The sequence below is a fragment of the Acinonyx jubatus genome, chromosome F2, assembly GCF_027475565.1.
Source record: "Acinonyx jubatus isolate Ajub_Pintada_27869175 chromosome F2, VMU_Ajub_asm_v1.0, whole genome shotgun sequence".
Taxonomy (NCBI): Eukaryota; Metazoa; Chordata; class Mammalia; order Carnivora; family Felidae; genus Acinonyx; species Acinonyx jubatus.
Genome location: NC_069394.1, coordinates 10,436,354 through 10,464,166, shown reverse-complemented (window position 1 = coordinate 10,464,166; position 27,813 = coordinate 10,436,354). Strand labels below are relative to the sequence as shown.

At 42.8% G+C, this 27,813-nt stretch overlaps 1 pseudogene; it reads right to left on the bottom strand.

Moving 5' to 3' along the window:
- Positions 1-27,813, bottom strand: part of LOC113600699 (peptidyl-prolyl cis-trans isomerase A-like) — a 90,681-nt pseudogene that overhangs the window by 23,143 nt on the left and 39,725 nt on the right.

Here is a 27,813-nt window from a genome sequence, read left to right as displayed (position 1 = left end):
AGATTGAAATAGTCAAATTGTTTCTAAGGAGTTTAATAAAGCACAAAGAAAATACCCCATCCCAGTCAAGGTAAAATTAATGATGTCTGTCATCCAGTCAAATATTTCCAGGCATGTAAAGCAGGAAACATAACCTATAATGAGAGTTATAAAGTCCAGCAGTGGAAACAAGCACAGAAGTAACACAGATGATATAACTCACTGACAAGGACATTGAGACATTTTCATAAAAATTTGACATGTTTAAAAAAATAGAGGAAAGCCTGAGGCAAGAGAAGTAATAGCAAAAATAAATTATTGGAGCTACATCAGAGTAAAATGTTTCTATACAATGAAGGAAATAATCAACAAGACAACCTACTGAATGGGAGAAGATATTTGGAAATTACATATCCAATGAAGCATTCGTATCCAAAATACATAAAGAACTGATACAACTCAACACCCACAAGACAAATAACCTAACTAAAAAATGGACAGAAGTCACGAACAGACATTTCTCCAAAGAAGACATCCAGATGGCCAACAGACACATGAAAAGATGCTTAACACCACTCATCGTCAGGGAAACGGACTCAAAACTACAGTGAGCTATCACCTCACACCTGTCAGAATGGCTAAAATGAAAAACGTAAGAAACAACAAGTGTTGGCGAAGATGTGTAGAAAAAGAAATCCTTTTGCGCTATTGATGGGAATGCGAACTGCTGGAGTTATTGTGGAAAACAGTCTGGAAGTTCCTCAAAAAGTTAAAAATAGATCTACCCTACAATCCAGGAATTGTACTACTAAATTATTCAGCCATAAAAAAACCAATGGTATCTTGCCATTTACAACAACATGGATGGAGCTGGAGAGTGTTATGCTAAGTGAAATAAGTCAGAGAAAGAGAAATAACATATGACCTCACTCATATGTGATAGTTAAGAAACAGATGAGCAAAGGGAAAAAAAAGATAAGGAGAGAGACAAACCAAGAAAGAGACTCTTAACTCTAGAGAACAACTGATGGTTACCAGAGAAGAGGTGGGTGGAGGGTGGGGGAAATAGGAGATGGGGATTAAAGAGTAAAAGAAAAAAAAAGAGGTTAGAGAGGGAGGGAGCCAAAACATAAGAGACTCTTAAAAACCTAGAACAAACTAAGGGTTGATGGGGGGGGGGGTGATGGGTATTGAGGAGGGCACCAGTTGGGATGAGCACTGGGTGTTGTATGGAAACCAATTTGACAATAAATCTCATATTTAAAAAAATAATAAAATTAAAAAAATAAAAATAAAAAATATGTACATACCTCTACTCTGAAACATGGCTCACTTAACCGCACTGGCAATTTTATTATGTACAGTTAAGTTGTGAGTGTATTTTTTTGTGCGTTGAAGTGGAAATCCCCTTGAAAATTCTGCAGACTGGACTTGAGTTTGGAAAGGATAGATGAAGATTAGAAGTTTCTGTGTGTAAATAAATGTATGTGTGTGTATAAAAATAAGATATACACACATATATAAACACATATGCATATGTATGTGTATATAAATAAACAAAATTGGATTGAGTCATAAAAGTATAAATATGTCAAACGTAAAATTTATTAGAGAAGGAGTTTGTTTTTATGACTCAGAGGGGAGGTGTAATACAGAGGTATTTTTAAGACCAGAAAAAAAAAAAAAGAATACAAAGATATAAAACACATGTAAATCAGACATCTAGGCATGAAAAATACACTGGATGGGATTAAAAACATATGTGACATTGAGAAATAAAAGACTTCTGAACTTCAATACATAGCAATAAAAACTATCTAAAGTGAAAAACACAGGGGAAAAGGGCCTAACAATATTAAAGGTGCAAAAGTAAACCATGGGATAAATTCAGGCAGTCTATGCACATGCAATTGACGTACAGAAGAAGAGAGAGGTAGGGGCAGAAAAAAGTATTTATACTAAAATTGAAAAGATACATTTCAACAAAAAATTACAGATTGATATCCCTTATGAACATAAATGTACATACTTTTAGCAATTTTTTTTTTTTAGCAAATCCAATTTAAGAATATTTGAAATGGGTAACGTACCATGGCTGAGTAGGAGTTGGTCTTAGCAATGCAAGGCTGGTTTAACATTTGCAAATCTATGTAATTCACCATACTAAGAGACAAAAAAAAAAAAAAAAAAAGATCATAGGTCATCTCAACAGATGCATAAAAGCCTTTAACAAAATGAATCGCGTATGTGAAAACACATGATCGAATCTTACTTCTCCCCATACACAAAACAATAACCCCACATAGGTCATATACCTCAATGAAAGGGCTAAGATTATAAAAAATCTGGAAGACAATAGGGTAATATCTTAGTAACTTGAGAGTAGGAAAACTACCTTATAAAGGACACAAAATAATGAGCTAATCACAATCTGTACATTGAACATCTCATCAAAATTAAAAATCATTCTTTAAAGGCACTGCTAGGACAGCCAGAATGTACTGGATTTGGAAGAAAGGATGGGTTACAAAGGGGAAGGGGGGAGCTTTGAGTGTGGTGAATATAATCATTTCCTTAACTATGGTCTTCTGGGTGTATAGATGTGACCAAATTCATTCAATTACGCACTCAAAAATACATTCACTTTAGAGTACATCAGGTATGATCCAATCAAGTGCCAGTGAAATGGAAGAAAAATCAGTAGAACTTGCTCAATCTCAAAAGAAAGGGAAAAATTATCGAGGCGGGGGGGAAATGAATGAATCAGCAAGGAACTGAGGGGAATACCAAATCGTTTGCCCTACAAAAAACAGGAGTTGCAGAAGAAGAGAGTACAACTGTGTGAAGGCATTATGATGGACAATTTTCCATACCTGGAGAAAAATGTTCGCTTAGAAATGCAAAAGCTCTGTGAACCCCAGGCAGGAAACATTACAAGGATAACTATATCTACATACTTCACAGTCAAACTGCTGAACCCCCAAGGTCAAGAACAGTGATATAAAGCAATCAGGAAAAAATGAAATGAGCACACTACATATGGGAATAGTCATAGGATAATCTCCTGCCTTCTCCTCAGGGGGAAAAAAAAATGGAAGCCTGTAGAAGATGAGCCCCCATCTTTAAAATGATGGAAAAAAAAAAGAGTTAGAAACCCAGAATTCTATATCCAGTAAAAATATCTTCCAAAAAAATGAAAGTGAAATAAATGCATTCTTGTAAAATTAAAGTTGAAGGAATCCATTGGCATTTGACCTGCCCTATAAGTGATGGGAAAGCGTCGTTCACACAGAGGTCAATTGATGCTGGGTGCAGAGTCAGATCACGGGAAAGAACGTTAGGGTCACCAGAAATAACACACGACTGGGGAAATACAAAGCACTATTTTTCTCTCTTATGTTTTCCCTGAGGGATAACTAACCTTGAAAGCAAAAATAGTTGCCTTGCCAGGTGAGGCTTATAACATATATAAAAGATAGAACAACAACAACACAAGGGTGGGAGAAGCAGGAAAAATATTTAGAGTGTTTTAGGTTATTGCACTTGTAGGACGAGAACCGTGGATGGCGTGTGTGAAGTAGGATTTGTGAAGGGTCTGCTATGTAGTATGTGGTGGTACAATATCGACTCAATAGATTTTTTGAGATATGATTGACATATTACCTCAGTTTCCGGTGTGCAACATGAGTCAATATCTGTGTATGTTGCAAAATGATCCCCACAATAAGTTTCCTTAACATCCATCACCACATTTCTCAAGGGTTGTTTAGAAAAATAAGAATATGTTACAGAGACCATATGTGTCTCTCAAAACCTGAAAGGTTTACTAACTGAGCTTTGCAGAAAAGCCTGCCAGCCCTTGATCTAGCCGTGTCAACTCTAGAAACGTGTTCCGCTAGAAATGTGTTTCGAGCCGGGTTCCACTCTAGAAATGTGACTTGCTATAGCCCATCCCGCCACTAGTGAAAAATAAAAATGCTGGACAAAATTCAAGAGTGGTTACTTTATGATTCTTAAAAGAAACCAGAAGTGGGCAAATTATGGTAGAAAGTCAAAACGTACAGAAGTGACCCACTTTGGGAAGCACTTTCCAGTGTATTTTGTTGATGTCTGGTTTTGCCTCAAGAGGAACGGCCTCTTGTGAGATTTATGGAAGTGGCAGGTAAGACTTAGGGAAGACTTATCTGATGGTGTCCAGAGTTTCTCTCTGCCTGGGGGAGCCAGGGAAAGGAGAGGTGAGGTGGGTTACAAGAAGAAAACAAGAAAGGTAAGTCACTATTTTTATCTAGGGTGAGTGGTTTTTTGTTATAGTAGTTTTTTCTTGCATAAATACTTCTCAATTTGACGGATGCCTTTGATCAATTTCCAGAGTCCTGATATAGTTGTTTTGGTCAGTGTGATCTGGTTTTAATGTTGATTTTTTGCAGATAGGATTTGCTAAGCACTTTACTCAGTGATTCCAGAAGTAATATCAACATTTAACAGCAAAAACAAAACAAAAGAAAACGAAATGACTTTGGGGGAGGAATTAAAATAAAGATATCCTGACTTGCCACCAAAAAAGAAGAGAAGGGACTAAAGATAGCATTAGCATGGAACGGTGATGAATTGTTCTGGAAAGAGAAACAGCATGAGATAATTTTTAAACAGGAACATAGGGGAAATGAGCGCCTGAGAAAAATGTCATTACCCAACCTGAAGAAAGGAAAAGGCCCAGCAAACCAAGCGCTTAATGACTGATTTTCGGGTCTGAGAAATGAAAGTAATTAACATACAGGAAACGCATCGTTGGATGCCGGCACATTGATTTTTGTGATCCCCCTGAGTTCTCTCAGATCTGTTGATTGCTTTTGTGCATCACCGATTCCTGATTAAAAAGGGACCCATGGTTCAAGAGAAAATTGCCCAGCTAAAAAGTATGCATATTACTTTTGTCCGTTTTTCTCATGCTCGTTCCTCTTTAGCAATTTTGTCACAAATGGTGGAAATGTAACGACGGAAGCTGGGGATACCGCAGAAGAAAGCAGGGCAGAACTCCCTGCCTTTCCGGATTTGGGATCCTAGTGCGGTGAGGTGGAACATAACTGTGATCAGTAGGTAAATGGCAAAATGTGAGAGGGTATCAGCCACACATTAAACAGGATATGGAAGAGGGACAATGGAGAAGAATGTTACAAATTTAAATGGGGTGACTGTGGCAGTCCCCACCGAGGGATAATGTCTGAGCGAAGGCTTGAAGAAGCGTGCCCGGGAAGGAAAGATCTGCACGCAAAAGGAAAGATCGGTGCACAGGAGGAAGATTCTTTGCCATGTTCAGCACTGGTGCAGTGAGCGAGGCGGGGGTAGAGTGAGAAAGGGGAAGAGGAGGAAATGACAGAAGGGCTAGATCACGTGGGGCTTTGCACGCCGTTGCAAAGCCTTTGGTTTTTGCAAGGTGTGCGATGGGGGGCCCCTGGGCAGAGAAGTCACCAGGTCTGTTGTGATTCAGAACTCGGAGGAAGACCGCTGTGTGCTGCTAGGAGAAAGTCGAGGACTTTGAGCAAACTGAGCAGTGAGTTAATATCCCCTGTGTGCAATTCTGTCGGTCTTTTGTTCACTCAGATTTAATGCTGATGTTAAACCCACAGGGTCAAACCCCAGCTTGTTAGCATGACTCAAGGCCCATCTCCACCTGGCCACCACTGCCACTTTCTAGCTCGTTCACCCTCTGTCATCTGCCACTGCTCTCTCTTTTCCATCTCAGCTCCCTCTATTCCAGACTAAGGTGCTAGACAGGGAAATAGTGCATTTGGGGTATGCTGTTCTGCGTACCTGCAGGGCCCTCTGGCATTCCTATTTTCTTCTGATAAGGAGATGTTTACATTTATGCTAGGACTAATTTCAGAAACATACGGCAGTTCACAACCAAAAATCTGTGTTTCAAGGATTCAGAGTCATGATAAACTTTGAGAAAGTTTATTGAGAGGCCAGGGAGGTACTAGGGGACAAATGGATACTGCAAAATCCCAGGCTAAGCACTTCTTTTCTTCTCTAAGCTTGTTATTACTTGATAGTATATATGCATTTGTTTGTCATTTTTTAACCCCCATCAGGATGAACTCCGCACGAAAGCAGAGACTTTAGTCTTTGACATTGCCATGTTCACATTTCCTAAACTCATATTTAGATGTTTGACAAATATTTGTTCAATGAGTGAATGGCCACTTTAAGTGAACACTAAGCTCGACTATGAACATCATTTTCAGGATGCAGATTTCTTTTTCTTTCTGATAAAAGGAACTCTAATGAATTTCTCAAAAAAAAAAAAAAGAAAGAAAGAAAAGACTTCTTCCACTTGTCATTAATCCAGTCGAGAAATTTACCCCACTTAATCTCAACAAAGTCAGACCTTGGGACCATTGGTGAAATTAACAGCCACTGTCTTCAGGAACTGATGCTCAAAATTTCAAACGTGGCCTTTAGGCAATTATTACTTACATGGATTCAACATTAAAAGCCAGTAGAATGGCCATTATTAGTATAAATTGTATTAATTTTTAATTCTATAGAATATTAACTTTTAATACATATTAACTTTTAATTCTACAGAAAAAATAAGGAAACAAATTGAATCCAGAGCTATGTAATAATGGGCAAGACCTTAAACCTTTAGCTTTCATTATCTGGAAGGATAAATATTGACCTAATAGTCACTGGTGTCCTTTCCTCATTTGACAATCTTCGATTATCATTTTTAGATTACATATTTTTAAACTATAGGCAATGGATGATTGTTTTCTGGTGGACAGTTAGTCTTCTGGCCCCATATACCCAGTTTATTTGCACTTTTGCGACTGACCTTTGAGGTTTTAATCCAAAGGAATTGGTGATATAAGAATTCTGGGCAATGTTGCAGCCCAGTGGAAGTCCTGTGGGAGCCACCTTATCATGCTTTACATACGTGTATACACATGTCCTGATAAACATGCATAAATGTGTGTATATGTATATACAATCCATTCTGTTGGCCGGGATATATATCTCCATTCATGATAAGGGAGTTCTCTCAATTCGACTACTGGAGTAGAATTTTATTATTTTTTCCCATCAGAGTATTGTTATTTTGAGAACAGTATTCTAACTTTACTATAAGAGAACAAGCACTCCTTTTATCGGTCCACATGCATAAGGTAAACAAAGCTCACTCTTCCTCCCCCCCCCCCCCACTGTGTCCTCCCGCCCACATTCCAAGTGTGTGGCCTTGACTGGGCTATGCTGTAAATACATTCAACTCCTCCAACCACAGACTTAGTTTCCAGGCATAGAGAAATGATCTAGGTTAGACCGTTCACTGTCATCGGGACCCGGTTCTCTGCCTTCTGTTGGCGTGCTCAGGGAAGTGGATGGTTGCTTGTGCTGGATGGATGCCACAATGATGATAAATCTCAACTCACTGGAGTCACCAGGTGGGACCCAGGAATGAGTTCCACCTGGAGGACCCAGAGCAAAGAAGCGGAGCCTCATGATATCATCCTGACCCAGGATCCCGACTCAGCTGAAGCTACATCTATTCCTAGACAGCTTACATAAGCATCTACTCCCCTTCTTACTTCTCACGGTCCGTGAGTTCGAGCCCCGCGTCGGGCTCTGTGCTGACGGCTCAGAGCCTGGAGCCCGTTTCAGATTCTGTGTCTCCCTCTCTCTCTGACCCTCCCCTGTTCATGCTCTGTCTCTCTCTGTCTCAAAAATAAATAAACGTTAAAAAAAATTAAAAAAAAATAAAGGTGATGTCTATTATTTCTGGCCAACAGGCATTCTTTTGAATATGTAATTTTGCTGATGGTTTGTTTGGTGTTCTTGTATGTCTGCAATATACATCTTAAGAACCTATCATGTGTTTGCCTTCGTTATATGTCATCAACTTCCAGGGCTAGGAATGTGCAAATACGAGACATGGTCACCTTCAACAGCCTCCTCCCTCCTGTGGACAATATGAGGAGAAGGAGAAGAAATTACTATTACATCAGGTAGACAGTGTTGAGTATCCCGTGATACATGCAGATAACTTTTGGAGAAATAAATAGGAAGAAGCAATTGTTTCTGGCTTAGTCAGGGGATGGCTTTAAAAGTAAAAAAAAAATCATCAGGGGAGAACACTTACCTTCTTGGGAAAAGGTTTGTATGTCATGTACTCATAATTTCTTGTCTCAGTTGGAATGCCTGGGTGGCTCCGTTGGTTAAACATCTGACTCTTGATTTTGGCTCAGGTTCTGATCTCACAATTTGTGAGTTCAAGCCCCGTTTGGGCTTGACAACATGGGCTGTCTGTTGACAGCATGGAGTCTGCTTGGGATTCTCTCTGTCCTTCTCTCCCTCTCTCCCTCTCTCCCTGCCCCTCCCCTCCTCTGCTTGCTCACTCTCTCCTTCTCTCTCTCAAAATAAATAAACACTAAAACATTTAAAAAAAATTTCTTTTCTCAGTTATTTACATTTCATTTAATTATAAAGAGGGTCTGAGATCCCAATTTTATAGATGAGGAAACAGAAGCCATGAGTGTTTGAATGATATTACATGGGTAATTCATGTCGGAATCAGGATTCAAACCCACATCTAAGCCGAGAAGAGATGCTCTTTATGATTTTTTCTTGAACGTTAAGGAGGAGGTGGGAATTCAGAGGGGAAAAGGCAGTCTAGAGAAAATGATCTTGAAGTTTCCTTACACTCGAGGGGTCCTTAATCAGCACCCGTGCAATCTGGGCAGCTTCTGCACCACCAATACCCAGCTCTGGGGTTAAGGTAGGTGAATTACAGGAGGTGACAGTGGGCTCTGAATGACTGTCTTACTCACTGAAGTCCTGAGACTCTTCACAGTATAAGCATGTTGGTAATTTGCAGACTACTTCCAGCCCCAGCAAAGTGTGCGAGTAATGCAGATGCTTTCTTGAGTGGAAAGATGCACAGCCCTTCCATTTTATCTTGAGATTACCTTCTGGATTGCCATTTCAACTCATGCATGACCTAAAATACAGACAGTTTATACCTGAAGACCTCTGATCTGATTTTGATATCTGAAGCTTACTTTTCCCATTGCAAATGTACAAAAAAGAATCATACGGGTTTTAGAAAGGCAATGGTCATATAAAAGCCAACTTTAGAGTTGCATCTCCCTCAGTTGTCATCTATTTCCTCGATACGATCAATGTATAAAGGGCCTTCTATGTCCTTTACACCTCACTGAGGGCTATGGTTTTAGGAACAAGAATCATAAGACTGTACAGTTAGGGTTAACACACATGAAGAAAAGTGAGCTAGAATTAAAATCCATCATCTGTCAAGCACTGAGCTGAGTTTGCAAACATTCCATCAGTAGACTCTCTGAACAATCCTCTGAGATAATGCTTTTAGCCCATCTTACGGGCAAGACTCAGAGGGATAAGCAATCCACGTAAAATTACAATTTATAAAGAAAGGCTAGCATAGTCTGAGGGCTTAACATGTGCCAGGTGCTCTGCTAAGCACTTCTAGGGCTTGACATAACCCTCGTTACACGCACAGAATCCCCTCCTTGCAGATGGGAAGGTAGGCTCTGAAGTTAAGGGCTGCCCCAACCACACAGGGAAAAAAGTGGTTTATCCACAAGTTTCCACTTTCTATTAAATATTTTGCAAGTCCCCCTTGCACAATCATGAGATGAATAGAACATGAATAATCATGAATTCATAGATAATGTAATCTAGCTACTCAAATGATTTTAAGAAAAGCCAATAGAGGTGCACCTGGGTGGCTTAGTCGATTAAGCATCTGACGTTAGCTGAAGTCATGATCTCCCAGTTTGTGAGTTCGAACCTCTCTGCTGTCAGCATGGAACCTGCTTTGGATCCTTGGATCCCCCTCTCTCTCTGCCCTCCCCTGCTTGCTCTCTCTCTTTCAAAAATCAAAATCAAAAAAAAAAAAAAAAGTCAACAGAAACATCTGAATGTAATATATAAAAGAAATAAAATTAATTTAAGATAAAATAAAATCTATAATTCAATAAATAATATCGTATGATTTCACTAATATGTGGAATTTGAGAAACTCACAAATGAACATTGGGGAAGGGAAGGAAAATTAAGATAAAAAGAGAGAGGGAGGCAAACCATAAGAGACTCTTAAATACAGAGAACAAACTGAGGGTTGCTGGAGGGGGTGGTGGGTGATGGGGTGGGTTGAATAGGTGACGGGCATTAGGGAGGGTGCTTGTTGGGATGAGCACTGGGTTTCCTATGTAGGAGATGAATCACTGGGTTCTACTCCTGAAGCCAAGACTACACTGTCTGTTATGTAACTTGAACTAAAAACAAACAAACAAACAAATAAATAAACAAACCTATTACTGCATTATAAATGTTTTATTATGTACATAACTATTCATTATTATTTATTATATATATTTTATTACATAGAATTACTGACACATCAATGCTGTGGAAGACAGCATTCTTCCAAATGCTGGAAGAACATTGACAAGTTAACTTGTCAAATGTTGCAAGTATTATAGACTCACCAAGAATGTGACATCGACAACTATCGGCGATCTCAGCGTGTGCTATCGGCAACTCAAACATCACAAAGTTATTATTCTTGGCGATTTTCTTAAAGGGCAGCAACCCTTGGTAACAAGAGCTTAAAAATAACAAATTATGATCTTTTCTCACTCTACATGGTAGTTGCATTCTCGGGCAATTATCTTATTTGAAAACCATGGAAAGCACACTCTGACTGTGTGTAATCATTGTAAGCAATTTCTTCATACCTGCACAGCAGTCATTACATACATACATTTATCCCATAAATCATACGGGATATAAAACACTAAAACCGTTCTTTGAGTCAGGGACCGTCCCCGATGACACAGAACATCTAGCATCCTCAGCTCCCAGGACCGATCACCATGCCCAATTCCTGGGACAAACGAAAATGCGTCCTATACATTTTCAGGATGCACTTTGAGGAGCTGTATTGATGCCCTTGAAAACCACGGCCATCCAGTTGTCAAGCATGGCATAGGACTGCCCTATGAATGCAGACCCATAGCAGCTGAGAGCTAGAAGAACAGGCAGAATGCTTCTCAATCGAGCCCGTATTTCCCAAGCATCAGGCATCCCTGGGTCACCTTCGGGGTGTTGGCTATATACACGTAATACTATTATTCAGTGTTTTTATTTTTACTAGACTCCCTTTTTACTATAAACACCAATTGCCGTCTTAAATGGAAAATAAGAATCGCTTGCCATACATAAAATGGCAACTTAAAAATAACGTGATGAATGAAAAAAACACGAAATGACAAACGGGAGACAATGTTAGGAAATTCCAGCTAGATTCTGTTTCCGGCCAAAGAGTCTCAGCTGGACAGTCTTCTCTCTTGGCTAACTACCACAGTCAGCCTAAATCTGTCTCCTCACAATTTCTGCACTCCTGTCCTTGATCTGATTTCCAGAAGAACAGAGGAAGAAATCTATTCCTTCTACTTCACGGTGACTCAGCTGCCATTATTCTCGTCTCTCCTTATTTAAGGACTTACTCTTTTTATAAAGAGGAAAGTATCGTGCGGTACCTGTTACTCAGTACTAATGTCAACATCTAATAAATACTTTTTCCTAATCTTTTATACAATACTCCAAGGTGCACCTCAACGCTCCCATTTTACAGATGAGGAAATTGATCTCTGGTGCAGCTGCACTGAACTGATTTGCCCAAAGTCTCACCGCTGGTTAGTGGCCAAGCGAGGATTCCAACTCAGAGCTCATTACAAAGCTCAGAGAACTCTTGCAATTTCCTGTGTTAATGGGCCATGGAATTAAAAGCCATAGTAAGACAGAGTTTCCTGATGGTGCAGAGATAAGGATTTAAGGTGATTTAAACTCCTCTAACTACCTAGACGTAAGTTAGCCTTGACCGAGTGGTATATTAATCTAAACAGCTTTCTTTAGGCCTTGTCCCGTTACCTAAGAGGGTAACCGAGAAGACCCACACTAACCCAACCTGACTGTTTGGTTGTTTCCCACTTCCTGTGGAATTTCCCACAAGGGCTCCTCCAAGAGGGAGCTGGAGTCTGGAAGTGAGTCAGGATGAACGTTAGATGCTCTGGAAGTCGGTGTGACTACTACCCAAAGTCCCTACGATGGTGGCTGGATACTCCTGCGGGCTGCATGAGTCACACGATGGTTAAATTCTGTATCAACTGGGCCACAAGATGCCATATGTCTGACTAAACATTACTCCTCCGTGTATCTGTGAGTATGCTTCTGGAAGAGGTTAGCTTCGGAATTGGTGGACCCAGTAGGGCAGCGGGCCCTCCCCAGTGTGGGGGGGCACCATTCAATCCATTAAAAACCTGACTAGAGCTCTCAGGCTATCACCACTGGCTTTCCTGGGGCTGCAGCCTGAGAAAGCAGATCACGAGTCATCTCCGTGTCCATAATTGTGTGTGTCAATAGCTTATAATAAATAAATCTCTGTCTCCATCTACGTATCTCTCTCTGCATTCATATCTCTCCTCCTGTGGATTCTGTTTCTTGGAGAACTCTAATACAAGCCAGACTTTACATCATGGAATAGAGAAGGCGCAGGTGACGGAACACGCTTAATTCTCTCGTGACGGCCTCTACTGCACTCACCAGTCACCCTGAAATGGAAACGGCCTTTCTTCCCTCACTCTTCCCAAGTACTGCTCCCTGCCTTTGGACACTTTCATTTCAATCTTGGTACATCACCGGGCCTCCCCTCCCCCTGAGAAGATACAAGTCACGAACCGTATATCTTATCTCTGTCCGCATCTGTATTTTCCCTCCCGCTCGTTTACCACAGCAGACGGTTGGCTCTTCACCATGGAAAACTCATCAGCTCTGCGCATTGTGAATTTCATCCCCCTCTCAGGGGCCCTGCTTCAATGAGCTGACTCCACTCTCCTTCCCTGTCCTCACATCCCCCGCCTCTGCTGGCCCCTTCCCGCCCCCTTTCTGCAGCCATTTGCACAGGCCGGTCTCCTCTCCTCTCCACATCCTCTGCCCTCTCTCTGGGCTACTCCATCCAACACATGGCTTTCATCATCAACTATTTCATAATTACACCGAAGGCTTTATTCCAAGCCAGACCCTTCTCAACTCCTGGCCCATATAAATAATCGCCCGGGGGACATCTGCAATTGGGTACCCCACAGGCATCTCCGCCATCATGCTCCTCTCGGTGTCGCTCATCCCGACACGCAAAGCAATGCCTAGAAGGCAACCTCAACTGTTCCCCTACCCCTGCACCACCACCTGAATCGATCCATCATCACACTGCAGTGACTCCTAGTGTCTCTCAAACAGCCCCGTCCTGCATTCTCCACTGCCACTAACTTAGCACCTCTCCTTGGCCTGGAGCACCTCGGCAGTGCTCTCATGAGCTCCCAGTGCAGCCTCTGTGCTGGAACAAGCATGACCAGTAGAGAAAAACCAGGATATTATTGTCTGCATGTAACCTCCAGGATAAAATCCTAATTAGTAAGCAAGACAAAGGAAGTCTTTTCTTTCCTTCCCTGGGATGTCTCTATCCTCTAAAGCTTCTCTTTGTGACAACTGAATTCCCGTCCCTCCTCCCAGTGCCTTCCCTCCTCTCAAAAACCTTGCAGTCTCCATCAACCCTTCTCTTCTCAGGCCTATTTAATGTGCACATCTCTGCCACATAAACAGGCTTTCAAAAAGGCATAACTCTTTCCTACCACAAGAAATCAATACGTCGTTGAAGAAGGAGCACAAATTGCCCTCTGTCCTCCGTGCCGCAGGAATACTGATCTGATGTTTGTATCTTCATCACCGGCTTGCTATTTGTCACTTTGCTTAGTGATTTGCGCCTTGCTTACTTCTCATGACAGCCAATGAGACGGACTAGAATTCTTATCCAGGTCCCGTGACTTGTCTAAGGTCACACGGCTCATCAGTAGAAAGAAAAGGATTCAAACAAATGTATTTGTGCTCCAAAAACTGCACTCATAATAAGTATATTGTGCTGCAGCCTCTTAAAGATGAGATGGGAACGAGAGGAAAAACATATAGTTATATATGTTACATATTATATGTTATATACACTATGGTGTATAATGTATGATGCATATGATGTAACATTTTAGAGTCTTGGAATTATATATTTGCATATAATATAGATCTATATCAGATGATAATATGTTTATTAAGCATTTACCATGAAATAGGTACTATACTAAGCATTTAACAGGTTCTCTCATTTAATTTTAACACGTTAGGTGTCATTGTAGTATTATTATACATGATGAAATGAAAGCTGAGTAAACTGAATAGATTTTTCACCTTAAAAAATTTTTTTTTAATGTTTATTTATTTTTGAGACACAGAGAGCCAGAGCATGAATGGGGGAGGGGCAGAGAGAGGGAGGCACAGAATCCGAAGCGGGCTCCAGGCTCCGAGCTGTCAGCACAGAGCCCGCCGCGGGGCTCGAACTCATGGACCGCGATGCAAGCCGAAGTCGGATGCTCAACTGATCGAGCCACCCAGGCGCCCCAATTTTTTACTTTTTTGAAAATGTTTATTTATTTGAGAGAGAGAGCAAGAGCCGGGGAGGCCGGGGCGGGGGGTAGAGAGAGAGAGAGAATCCCAAGCCTTCTCTGTGCTGTCAGTGCAAAGCCCGATGCAGGGCTCAGTCTCAGGAGACGTGAGGTCATGACCTGAGCCGAAGTCAAGAGTCGGAGACTCAATTGACTGAGCCACCCAGGTGTCCCTGATAGATTTTTTAAAATTTATTTCTGTCCAAGATTTTGGGGTCATGGCAGGAAATGTATTTGAACCCTGGGGTGTCTAGAACAATGACAATGATTAATCACCATGCAATATAGAGACTATGTCACCCATTAGTCTGCTAGGAATCAAAATCCCAGAGAAGAGGTTTTATGTACGAAGTAGAGTGATCACGGTGCCCCCTAAGGTTGAGCCGAATTTTTAGGTAGAGCTGCATGGTATGGGTTTGCTTTGATGTGAAGGTGGAGGGTCCCCCACAGTGCCCAAGGCTGGTCCCTGAAGCACTTAGGCAAGAAGGACCACGTGGATGGTGGTATCGTTTGGCAGCTAAGAAGCTGGGCTCTGGAACCAGAACCAGAGCTGAATGTCAGTGGAGTCTCAACTCTATGACTTGGGGCAAGTCCTTTTATGTCTTTACCAGCTTTGTCAGTCTTAAAATAGAGGCAATAATAATCCTTATGTGCCAAGATTGTTTTGTAGATTGATTCTTATCATGCAGGAAAAATACTCACTAATTTCTGGAACATGTGAATTGCCCAATAAGTGTTAGTTAGGATTGCTTCACAATGTAGCGTGGGATTAGGCTTTATAGCACTGATCTATGGATTAGACTTCTTTGTCTTGCTGTCATGAACTCCTTTATGCCAAAAAAAAAAAAAAAAAAGAACATATTCTCCTCTTCCTAAAATATCACCGTGTATCTCTCCATTCATTCATTTCAACATGCCAGGCCTTCCTCAAGGGTCTAAAAATGAATAATGCATATGATTTATCCCCTCCGATGACTTTCAGAATGACAGAGGTAGGAAGTCACATATACAAGTAACCATATGACACTGTAAAAATTGCTACAATCAGGTGCCCCAGATGGCAATTTCCTACTCATCTTGCAAAACAGGTAAGTGTGGCTATCACCTCCCATCTAAAGCCTTCTTTGATTTGCCCATAAAAAAACCACATTTTTGTCCCATCTTCCACTGTTACCATTACCTCACGTACTCACTAGAACTATAATATTTTGAAATGTTCTATTTTACATAAAGGGACATTTAAAGACTGCAACCTAGCATTTGTTTGTTTTTTACCCCTTTTTTAAGGACCTTAAGGTTTCGTATGGTGCCTAGAATACAGAAGACACTCAGATGTGGAACGATGGGTGGATGGAGAGAGGGGAGGGAAGGTGGGATGGAGTGAGGGATAGAAAAAGGGAGGGAAGGAGGGGGAAGGGGAGGTGGATAGATGGATGCATAAATGACTTCAAGAGAAACAAACAGAAGGAAGACATAAATTTTGGTTGAGAGTCAGACAGAGAAGGGGGACTTCATAGTATGGGGGGTGTTAGAGTTCTATCTAAAGGCTGAGTAATATTTCAGCACACACACAGAGTCTATATGTCGTGGTGGGAAGCTGGTGGGGGTAAAGCATTCTAGGCAGAGGGAAGGTGTACCATAAAAACATAGAGCTTTCGAATTTAATGATGTGTTGATTGAATAGTAAGCAGATCGTAGGAGACAGAGTTGGGACCAGAAGCTGGAGGAGGAGAGCAGAGAGATAGAGATAGAACAAGCCTCAGACCTTGAAGGGCCTTGGAAACCATGCTAATGAACGTGGACCTTCCAACCATAGCGCGCTTGGCTCGCTAAATAGGCAAGCTTGCCTCTCTTGCTAAAAGGCTTAACCACGATGGAGGACATTATTTCCTCACTTTCAGCTAAGTACCAGTACTTGATTAAAACTGAGAGCAGGCAGACGCCTCCAATGGTGTGTTCTGGGAGCCTAAATCACAGGGTTTCGGCATCTCTGAATTTAAAGGGAAATTGAATCGCTTCAAAACTCACTCAGGCTAAAACTACTTTTAGAATTTCCAGGAGGAACAATTGAAAACACACATCTGTCTCCTGACAATGCGTAGGCTTTCAGATTCTTCCTGCCTTTATTCTGCTGAATGAGACAGAATAGAATGAATAATAGTATCTGACGTGCCCTTACGCTGCATTTGTAGAACACTCTTACCAAATTCACTTGATCTTCAGCTCCTGGGGTGCCTGGGTGGCTCAGTCGGTTAAGCGTCCGACTTCGGCTCAGGTCATGATCTCACAGTTCGTGAGTTCGAGCCCCCCGTCGGGCTCTGTGCTGACGGCTCGGAGCCTGGAGCCTGTTTCAGATTCTGTGTCTCCCTCTCTCTCTGCCCCTCCCCTGCTCATGCTCTGTCTCAAAAATAAATAAACATTAAAAAAAAATTCACTTGATCTTCATCAAAGTCCTGTGAACTAAGCACTATGATCTCCATTCAGCAGCCAGCAAACAGGCACAGAAATGGTAAGGTAGGCAAGTTCGATTCTCTCACCTCTCTTTTTTTCTGACCCTCCCAGCTGGGGCAGGTTCTGGGGATGGTCACAGCTGATCTTCTGGTGCCGTGTGTGTCACAAAAGAGGCAGAAGGTAAAGGGGGGATGGGATACATATTGGAAATCTACTCTGACTCCTGTTGTGATTACCCTCGTGGTCCCCATCACCACTTCTGGAGGTGAGTATAGTTGTGTCTACCTTGTGAAGAAGGACACTGATGCTCTGAGAGGTTGATAAACGTGTTCAAGTCGGCCCAGCTGCAAAATGGTGGGGTCATATTTGAACTCAATCTATGGCCTCCAACACACACACACACACACACACACACACACACACACACACACACTCCTTTCGACCTCTTCACACTGCCATCTTGCTAAGAGAAGGGGCTCACAGCTCAGACTGCCACATTTGAATACTGGTTGGCCTTACGACCTTGGGACTGGCTTTAGGACTATGAGAATCTGTGCTTCAGGTTCTCATCTCTAAAACGGAGATCATATTAGCATTTATGTCTAGGAGTTGCTCTGCAAATGAACCGTGACGATACCTGCCAAGTGCTTCAACGGTTCCAAGCGCAGAAGCAGCACTCTGCGTGCGTAGCCTATGGTTGTCAAACCTCTTATGGGTCTTGGAGTTAATTCCCTTCTCCAGACCCATACTAGATGCCTCGACCCCATAGAAATTAGTTCCTTTGGTGCTAGGGCATTTCTGTCAACTAGACTTGACATGATGCTCTCTGGAACGAGTTGGCCTGGAAGGCTGCCTGGTTCCCAAGCAGGTTTCCCTACGAGTCTCACTGTGTCAGCCCAATCTAAAGGCTGGAATTTGCCATCTGGACCTTATTTGCTTGTCCTCCTGTGCCCCCTGAACCCCAATTATTTGGATTAGAGCTCTAGAAACACAATTAGCTTTTGCTCGATCCCTGTCAGAGGATGACACCCTGTTGCCATGTCCCTAGCATGCTGGCAAGTATTCCTCTATCTGTATCCATCTCCTTGGGACAGTAAGTCCTGCCCTGTATAGTACACATATTACTGAAGATTGGCTTTGTTTCCTCCTGGCTCGCTTCTGCTTCCTGTTGGAATTTTTGCGTTGAGCATTTACTTGACGTCAGGAGCTACGCGAGGTCATAGAGAAACAACTCCAACCAACCCAGCAGAGTTTCTGCCCTCAGAGACAGTAACAGATTTTAAGCAATCAGTTACACAAATAATTACTAATTGTGGCTGAGAAAATTTCTTGACACAGCGATAGAGAATTCTTTGAACAAACGTAACTGGAAGACTCCCACCTACTTCTGAGAATTCGGGGGAGGCTTCTTGAAGGGGTGAAAGCACGAGTGGTCTACAACTCCCCAGGACACAGCCTTCTTATTATTCCCACTTTATTTATTCAAGTGCTTCTAGGTGATTTGGAAGGAATAAAGAAAAAAAAGGAGTCGTCTCTAACAGTTTCACAGAGCTGTGATAGACTTTTCAGTTTGCACGAGTGATAATTATAACCTGATAAAAAAAAACCCTTTTTATTAAGCACACGTCAGGTACTTTGCTACAGACATTGCATCAATCTTGTTTTCTCGGTCTGATGAAAATCATGTGTCAGACACTTTTCTAGGCTCTGGAGAAACAAGGGCTTTGAGGAAGAACAATTCATTTCTGCTTTCAAAAGTGCTAGAGTGGGATGGTCCTCACCACAAACCTGAATTGTGTCAGTCTGGCCGAGCCAGGTGATTGTGCTGTCATGTATTTGTTTTCTAGTGTTGCATGATGAGAGACCACAAACTGAGCAGTTTGAAACTCAAACATTTATTAGGTCACAGTTCTGTAGGGCAGAAATCTGGGCAAATCTCAATTCTCTGTGTTGGGTCTTATGGGCTGAAACCAACGCACCCACCAGGTGGGGCTCCTGTCTGGGGACCCTGAGGAAGACTTCACTTCCAGGTTCATTCAGATCGAAGGCAAAATCCAATCCCTTGAGAACGACAAGAGGCTTTTCTTACTTCCTCTTCCGTGGCCCCTCCATCTCAGCAGCAGAGAACCTCTTCCTCACCACATCTCACTCATGCTTCACATCTCTCTGACCTCTTCTGCCACTAGGACAGAGAAAACTCTGCTTTTCAAGGACTCAGGGCAGTTGGATTAGACCTGCCCAGATAATCTCCCTATGAATCACTTGCTAATGTTAATTGCACCTGCAAAATCCCTTTTGCTCTGTAAGGTACCATGATCATGGGAGTAATATCGGAGCACAAAGTTTACAGGAGCCATCTAGAATTCCAGTGGCTGGAAACGATAAAGGCATATTTCTCATTGATGAGCAAGTCCATCGGGCATTGGCTTTGGCCTTGTTCTGCAATGCCCTCAGTCTAGAAAACAGACTGATGGCTGATGGGGCATCTGCCACCACCTGTAGCATCACCAGTCACTCAGCAGTGGGAAGGAGAATGGTCTCGTGGATTGCACACGAGTTCTTAACACTTCTACCCAGAAGGCACGCACAGCACTTCTGGCCACATTCCATTGACCAAAGCAAATGACAGGGCCAAACTAGCTCCAAGGGGCCAAGGAAGCACAATCCTACCATTGGCCCGGAGAAAAAGGAGACCCAGAAATATTTGGAAGGGCTGAACTCATAATAAGTGACACAGTTCTTCTTTTGATCACCAAATATTTGGTTCACTTTCCTTTTGGCATACAAAATACCGTCACTCTCCTCCCTTCCAAGAGGGACACCAAAGTCCCACGTATTTGCACATCACATCCAGCTTCAGAGTTTGGGGCTGTGTGGGGATCCGCACCTGAAAGATTAAGCATGATGCTCTTTGTAGTGGATCTAATGGCCCCCTTGATGTTGTTGCCTCACTTGATAGAGAGGGAAACAGCCTTCAAAAAGTGACGGTCAAGCAACCCATCACGTGGGGAGTAGAGCACAAAAAAGAAAGCCACTCCCTGCTCTGGTCAGGCTACAGGAGACGTCAGCAGACCACAGTGAGAACGAGGGGGCCCTCGTTCCTGTCCTGCAGGTGGGGGATAGGAGAGTTGTGATTGAGGACACTCGTGAATAATGAGCAGTTTTCTTGGTGGGCAGAAGAAGACAGGGAGTTTCAGAAATGACAAGGGCAAGCGGCATGTGTGAAAGACAGAGGAGGATGGAGAGGGTCACAAACAGCGGGGTACCTGGCTCCGTGTGCAAAGAGGATGCAATCGAGACCACTCTGACTCCTAACAGGTCTTACAGGTCTGGGTATGCTCTACTGGAATTTGGACTTCGTCCTGTAGCAGCCGCCGAAGGATTTATGAAAGAGAAGAAGAGAATCCGGGTCTTCCGAGAAGTAGATGCCAAAACGCAGTTCCTCAGGCAAGAATGTAATTAGGAGAAATGTCTGTGAAGGCAAATGGGAGGGCAGCTAGGGAAAGCAGGGGAGCTCGACCCCCAGAGAAGGAAAGAGGGAGAGAAGGTCGTAGAAGCATCCTAGATCGCTAAAGTCAAGTTAGCGTACCTCAAAATGTTAACAGTGCAGACATATTTAAAGACAATGAACTATGAGTAAAAAATACAGAGAAAGCTGAAGTAATTAGAAGTGTTTGTCTATGTGGAGCTGGATGGGGATGAGAACGTGTTACTGACAGTTCCCAATTGTGCGTGTGTCTCTTTAAACCTCATACCTGCGTTACTTTGATAAAAAATGACATGCGTGTGTCTATATACGTGTGTGTATATTTAAACCTCGTGCCTTACTTTAAAGAAAATAAAATGTGGGGGCGCCTGAGTGGCTCAGTCGATTAAGCGTCTGACTCTTGGTTTCGGTTCAGGTCATGATCTCACGGTTCGTGCAGGAGATTGAGCCCCACGTCGATCTCTGTGCTGACAGTGCAGAGCCTGCTTGGGATTCTCTGTCTCTCTGCCCCTTCTCTGCTCATGCTCTCTCTCTCTCTCTCTCTCTCTTTCGCTCAAAATAAATAAATACACTGAAAAACTAAAAAAATAATGGGAAGCCTGGGTGGTTCAGTCGGTTAAGCGTCCAACTTCGGCTCAGGTCATGATCTCACAGTCCGTGAGTTTGAGCCCCGCGTCGGGCTCTATGCTGACCGCTCAGAGCCTGGAGCCTGTTTCAGATTCTGTGTCTCCCTCTCTCTCTGCCCCTCCCCTGCTCATGCTCTGTCTCTCTCTGTCTCAAAAATCAATAAAAACATTAAAAAAAAAAACCCTAAAAACTAAAAAATAAAATAGGTATGTGTGCATCTGTGTGTGTAATAAAATACTGTGTTTTAGGTCCAACCCGTAGAGAAGAGGCTATCGTTTTGAATGTGGTTTGGGGGTGTCTTCCACATGAGGCAGGCTCTGTATGAGATACCTGGCCATTTTTTTTCTGGGGCCATTTTTCATTTTCCTGAATCTGCCTGGGGCTTTATATAAAAGACGGTGTTTAATGTCACCTGTCCAGCTGTGCCTATTAACCACTGACCTTTCTCTCGATGAATCTTCACCCATTTCAGCGTTTGTGTGCAGTTTGGGGAAGAAATGAACGTGCCTTCCAGGGCCTTCAAAGGGAGGGATAAGAAAGCTCTAGTAACATTGGCCCTGGCTGAGAGAACGTGGATCTGGGGAACACACGTGGAAGCAAGTAAGGTCAAGGGCACGGATTCCTAAGTAAGCGTTCTCTGGGAGAAGGGTTGTGGAAACCACTTTCAAGGAGCCAAGAGTGGCCAGAGGAATAGACTGTCTGAGAAAACAAATGACCGGAGCGGGGAAGGAAGTGAGAACCCAGAGCAGCAGGGGTCTCCCAGTAGAAAATGATTACCCGATAGGCCATGCGCGCCGGGCTTTGCTCTCACGTTCACACGTGCATATGTGTGAACGTGCAGCACACACACGCACCCCCCCCCCCACACACGTGGCCTGTTTGCACACGCTGCTGCAGCCATTGCTGACATCGAGTTCCTTCCGTAGCTCCCCGTGACCCTGAAACAAGGATCCAGAGCTATGCCCAACCATGCAGACATTCACCTGGTTCCCAGGCCAAAGGCTTGACCGTCTTCCATTTTCAACGCGAGAAAATACACCTTCTATCACCTGATGTATCATGGTGCCTGGGGGCCCTCACACATGGGCTTGTGCAGGTGTCTTCTCTCTACGAGAGCCCTCGTTCGCACCTGTACTAACGTGAAACCTTGTTTTTGCTCATATCGTCATCTCCACCTTTAGGACCTTAAGGGCCGGGCGGGGGCGGCGTCTGAGTTCCCACCAAGCACAGGGCCTGGCGCCTGGTAGGTTCCCAGGCCACTATTTCTTCAGTGACCACGCACACTTAGCGTGAGTCGAGCGGGCCTCTCAGCTGGGGGCGAAATCTCATAATCTGGTTCCCGGGCTTCTTCCTCCCGGCTCAAGTTGTGCTGTCATTCCTGCACTTACTTCCCTTCCTTCTGCTCCACGGAGAAAGCAGAAGCAAATCCAGGGGAAGGAGGTCTGGTTGGGTTTGATGTGCCAAGGGGGTGCATCTCGTTATATAATTCGCCCCCAAGGGTTTGCCTCCTCTCTCCCATCCCCTTTGCTCTTACAAGCTTCCGCAAGCACAACCTGCACTGGCCGTGGTTCCCAGGAGATTCGCTGCTCAGTGTCAACGTATTTTTTCATGAAGTTCACAGCAATTCACGGATGAGGCATTTTCCTTCCTGTTTTAAAGTTGAGGAAATGAAGGCAAAGATGAACTCTCTCTCTGGGCCAGGGCCACACAGCTAGAAAGCGACAGAGCCGAGGCAGGGCTCATTTATAGGTGACCGAAAATTGGTGCTCACTTTCTTCCACCCGGGTGCCTCTCAACAGCATTTCCTTGAGGAAGACTCGAGTAATTTCTTGTGAAACACTTCCCCCCGCCCCCATTTTATACATGACGGAGTTGAGGTCCAGTGGAGGGAAGTGACTTGCTTAATACAGAGTTGGTAGCCTTTTCTTAGTTCTTTTCCTGTCTCACTCAAGAGTATACTCTTGGTGGGGGCGGGGGGGGGGGCGCGGGTGGCACCTGGGTGGCTTAGACAGTTGAGCATCCAACTCTTGCTTTTGGCTCAGGTCACGAACTCACGGTTCCTGGGATTGAGCCCCACATTGGGCTCCACGTGGTCAGCGTAGAGTCTGCTTGGGGTCCTCTCTCTGGCTCTTTCTCTGCTCCTTCTCTGCTCGTGCCCCCTCTCTCTCTCAAAATAAATGAACAACAATAACAAAAAGAATATACTGTTTATACTAAGCTAAGCAAATAGATAGGAGGGCTACGGAAAACAAATATCTGTGAATAATCCTTAGGGGACAGGTTGAATCGGGCAGACGCCTTTGGAATGCAGAGCTTTGATGTCAGGCTGGTTCACGTTCAAAGCCCAGCTCTCTCACTTATTAGCTGTGGGAGGAAGGAGTTAACTGTGCTGAGAATCAGTTTCCTCCTAGGGGTGTCCTCAGTATTACGTGAGATGAAGTATGTAAAGCACTTAGCATTTTGTCTGGGGCCTAGTGCAGGCATCGTATCGTTCACCTTGCCAAGTAGAGAAGTGTGTTAAGCAAGTCACTGAGAGTAAATACTGTGAGGACAGTTCTTGACCACCATGTAAGGATGTATACATCCATTAGAAGTTTTCCAAATTCCTATCTAACATTCCGGGTGCGTTAGGCCTTATAATTCTTATTTTCTTGCTATTTCTAAATGCCACTTTTTTTTTTCAAAATTACACTGTGAAAAAAGAGGTTGCTCTGTTCTTATATGCCACAGCTTCTTTCTAAGTGGCTTTAATCTTTTTTTTTTCCCACCCATAAGATCTAGAACTTAAACAAGTGCGGTTATGGAGAAAATGACGATATCGTTAATAAAGGAAATGCTTTGAGGTCACGCACACGGCTGGGACGTTGACGTTAAGACGTCGAGGTTACTTAGAAGTACCTGCAGTTTCAGAAAGGACAGTTATGGTCTCAAAAGACAATTCGCCTGTTGAAATAGATTCTGTGCAAGCGAGGGAGGAAGCCCACAAGCTTTGGAGTGAGGGATACCACTTCTCAAATCCTGGGAGCTTCACGTATAATTGCGACAGTGACAAAACATGGCAAGCCCACTGTATCTCACATATTGCTTGCCATTAAAGAGGGATTTCAGTTCTTCCTTTGCTATATCGTACTGGGCCTTAAAGGTGAGCTAAATATCCAGTCTTTCACACCGAGAGTGCTCACAAATAATAACTGTTTCTTTGGTCGTGTGGAGCTAGAGTGCCCTGCCTTTGAACCCAGCTCTATCACTTGGTAGCGAGGTGATCAGGTTACTCTTTGAACCTGAGTATCTGTAAGTAAAATGGAGATAATATCTGCATTATGGGTGTACCATGACTATCAAATGAACTAACTTAATAGTATCTGGCGTGCCATTATGATTCAGTGACTGTCTTCCTCTCTCTTGCTTCCCTCTCTCACCTTCTGGTCCCATTTCTCCTTGCCCGGTGATAACTATTAACATGCCCAGACATCATCCTCTTGCACAGGACGCTTAGTTTGCAGAATCAAGACCACGGGGAGACGGTCTTGTCTTTTTCATTTCCATGAGCAGAGGTCACACGGTCAATAAAGGATACTGATGACAAGCCACCGAACCTCTCCATGTCATGCTTTTCTCTCTGGGGGGAATCCTCATGGTTTATACCCAGCGACCTCTCATGGGGATTTGGGGTCTGGCTGCACCATGACGGATACCCTTCTTTTGCCCACACATGCACAATAGCCAAATGTGCCAGGTCTCTTGTCTCTCAAGGGATTCACCAACCCCTGATCCAATCCAATACTGTAGCCAGTAACATCAGAAAGATGCTGCTGGATATGATGATCTAACCTGATTATATTCTTGTGGTCCATACAGTTTTTTTAAATAATAAATTCTGTTTTGTTGTTGTTGTTGTTGTTGTTTGTTTTTAAAGTGTATTCATTTAAGGGGCGCCTGGGTGGCTCAGTCGGTTAAGCATCCGACTTCAGCTCAGGTCATGATCTCACAGTCCGAGAGTTCAAGCCCCGCATCAGGCTCTGTGCTGACAGCTCAGAGCCTGGAGCTTGCTTCAGATTCTGTGTCTCCCTCTCTCTCTGCCCCTCCCCTGCTCATGCTCTGTCTCTCTCTATCTCAAAAATAAATAAAAACTTTAAAAAAATATTTTAAAAAAAGTGTATTAATTTATTTTGAGAGAGGAGAGAGTGCAAGCAGGAAAGGGGCAGAGAGAGAGGGAGAGAGAGAATTCCAAGCAGGATCCAGGCTGTCAGCGCAGAGCCCTATGCAGGGCTCAATGTCTTGAATCGTGAGATCATAACTGGAGCCAAAATCAAGAATTAGTCACTTAACCCACTAAGCCACCCAGGACCCCATGATCCATACATTTATTCAAACATTATGTGTTGTGTGTGCACAATGACCCAGGCATTGTTTTGTACATTGGGATTATACCAATAAGTAACATGAGTGTGTTTCCTGACTTACATTGGGGTGGGAAGAGGGACAGACAATTCACAAGCAAATACATAAAGCAAAATCATCATGAAATGCATTGTCCCTATTTGGATTTATGTCTTTTTAAATAGCATGGGATTAGACAGATCTGGTTTTAAACATTAAATCCTCTAAATATTTGCTGTGTGATTCAGGGCAAGTTACTTAACCTTTCTGAACCTCAATGACCTTGTCTCTCAAATGGTAAAGACAATAAATAAATAAAATAAAATAGTGCTAATAAGTATAACATACCAACAAGAGTTGCTGTAAGGTTTAAACAAAATATAGCATGCAAATGCCTAATACGTGTCTGATATAGTTGGGTAATAGGTAAGGAATGAAGAAAACAAATTAAAAAAAATTTTAAATGTTCACTTAATTTTAAGAGAGTGTGAGCAGGGGTGGGGCAGAGAGAGAGGGAGAGAGAATCCCAAGCAGACTCTGTGCTGTCAGCATAGAACCCATGAACAGAGAGATAATGACCCGAGCTGAAGTTGGACACTCAACCAACTGAGCCATACCAGCACCCCAAGAAGACAAATTTTGAACACACACACGCACACACACACACACACACACACACACGAATTTTTGCCCCATTATAGCATGAATTCATTCACTCTGTATTCCCCATTCCTATTCTCCCATGTTTCTTTGCCCTTATCTTTCCTTATTCCACTTACTAACTGCATAACTTTGCATGAATTACTCAACTTTTCTGGACTTCAGTTACGATTATAGTAATACTCTGTAGGGCTGTAATAAGGGTTAAGTAACTAATACGTGTAAAGCACCTGCCTAATACTGGAAGGCATTAGGTTTTTCTCATTCTTTCAGCCTATAAAAAAAAAGCATGCTGCAGCATTTATAAAAACAAATCACCAGGGATCATCCAACAGTATAAAAGAACAAGCAGACGGGTGCCTGGGTGGCTCAGTCAGTTGAGCATCTGACTCTTGATTTTGGCTCAGATCACGATCTCCCGGTTTGTGAGTTCGAGCCCCCCCTTCTGGCTCCTGCTGGGGATTCTCAATCATCCTCTCTCTCTCTCTGCTCTTCTCTCTAAGTAAATAAATAATAAATAAACATTTTTTGTTTAAAAAAAGAAAAGAATATGGAGACTGTTTCAGTCAGTCTCCAAATCTTTCTGTGCAATTGTCGTCCAAATCTGAGGTCAAGTACCTTCCTCCCAGGCCCAAATGCTACCTAACTTATCACTTGAATATTTCATGACAGCATCTGAAATAGTTGCGTTAGTGGAATGCCTGTATGTTTATTAGATGTATACTGAGGGCAGGGAACTCCCAGCAGAGAGACCGAGCTCTCCAAAGTCCAGTACGGAAATATTATGGTGGACTTTTATGGTGAGGGAACCATTATCCATATCTGAGTAAGTGCAGAGTACTAATTTAGCTAACAAAAATTAGGCAAACAAGCCTTAAGAGTTGTAGTACAACCTTGAAATTACTGCTCTTTACAAATTAATAATTTTAATACTAATTATGTCTATAGATTGCATTTTTCACCACCGATGTAAAGTTGACCATTCTCATTTAGTCTAAAAATAATACAAGCTTTCTCAGACTCTATCAATTCTGTGGAATTTTCTATAATTGACAATATGGTTTAGATTTAATCTTGGATGGTATGTTCTAAGGAGAGGAAATGTTTACTGAACAGGATGGATATTCATCACCATTGAATTATTGAGTGATTTCCACTGGTTTGCTGATAAATGTTTAACAGCCAGATCTTTTATTTTGGTAGGGTGAACCCAAATTTGTAGTGTTTAGCAACTTCCGTAGTGAAAATACTCCCACCATGCCCAATTTCAAGCTAACCGTTTGTGACAACCAACCTGCGAAATTTCTGAGTGGGTTCCAGCACACCACTGGCTTCATGTGAAGTTACACTGACGGCTACTGAGGATGTAGATAGAGCATCAGCACTAAATTCACATGAACTTTAACAACCACCGCTGGCCTGTCCAGAAGATCACAAAAAACGCTAGACTTGCAATAGGAAAATCTGGCTTTGTTTTCTAGTATTTTCCCTAAATAGCAGATTTATGGAGAAATGCGTAATCAAAGTGTCCAGATTTTCGTGTATGGCAAAAATAATGTTGAGATGATGAAATGAGGATATATTGTGTGAAACCGTAGCCCAAGCGATAGTGTAGATAATAATCCAATAGTAATATCCCTAATG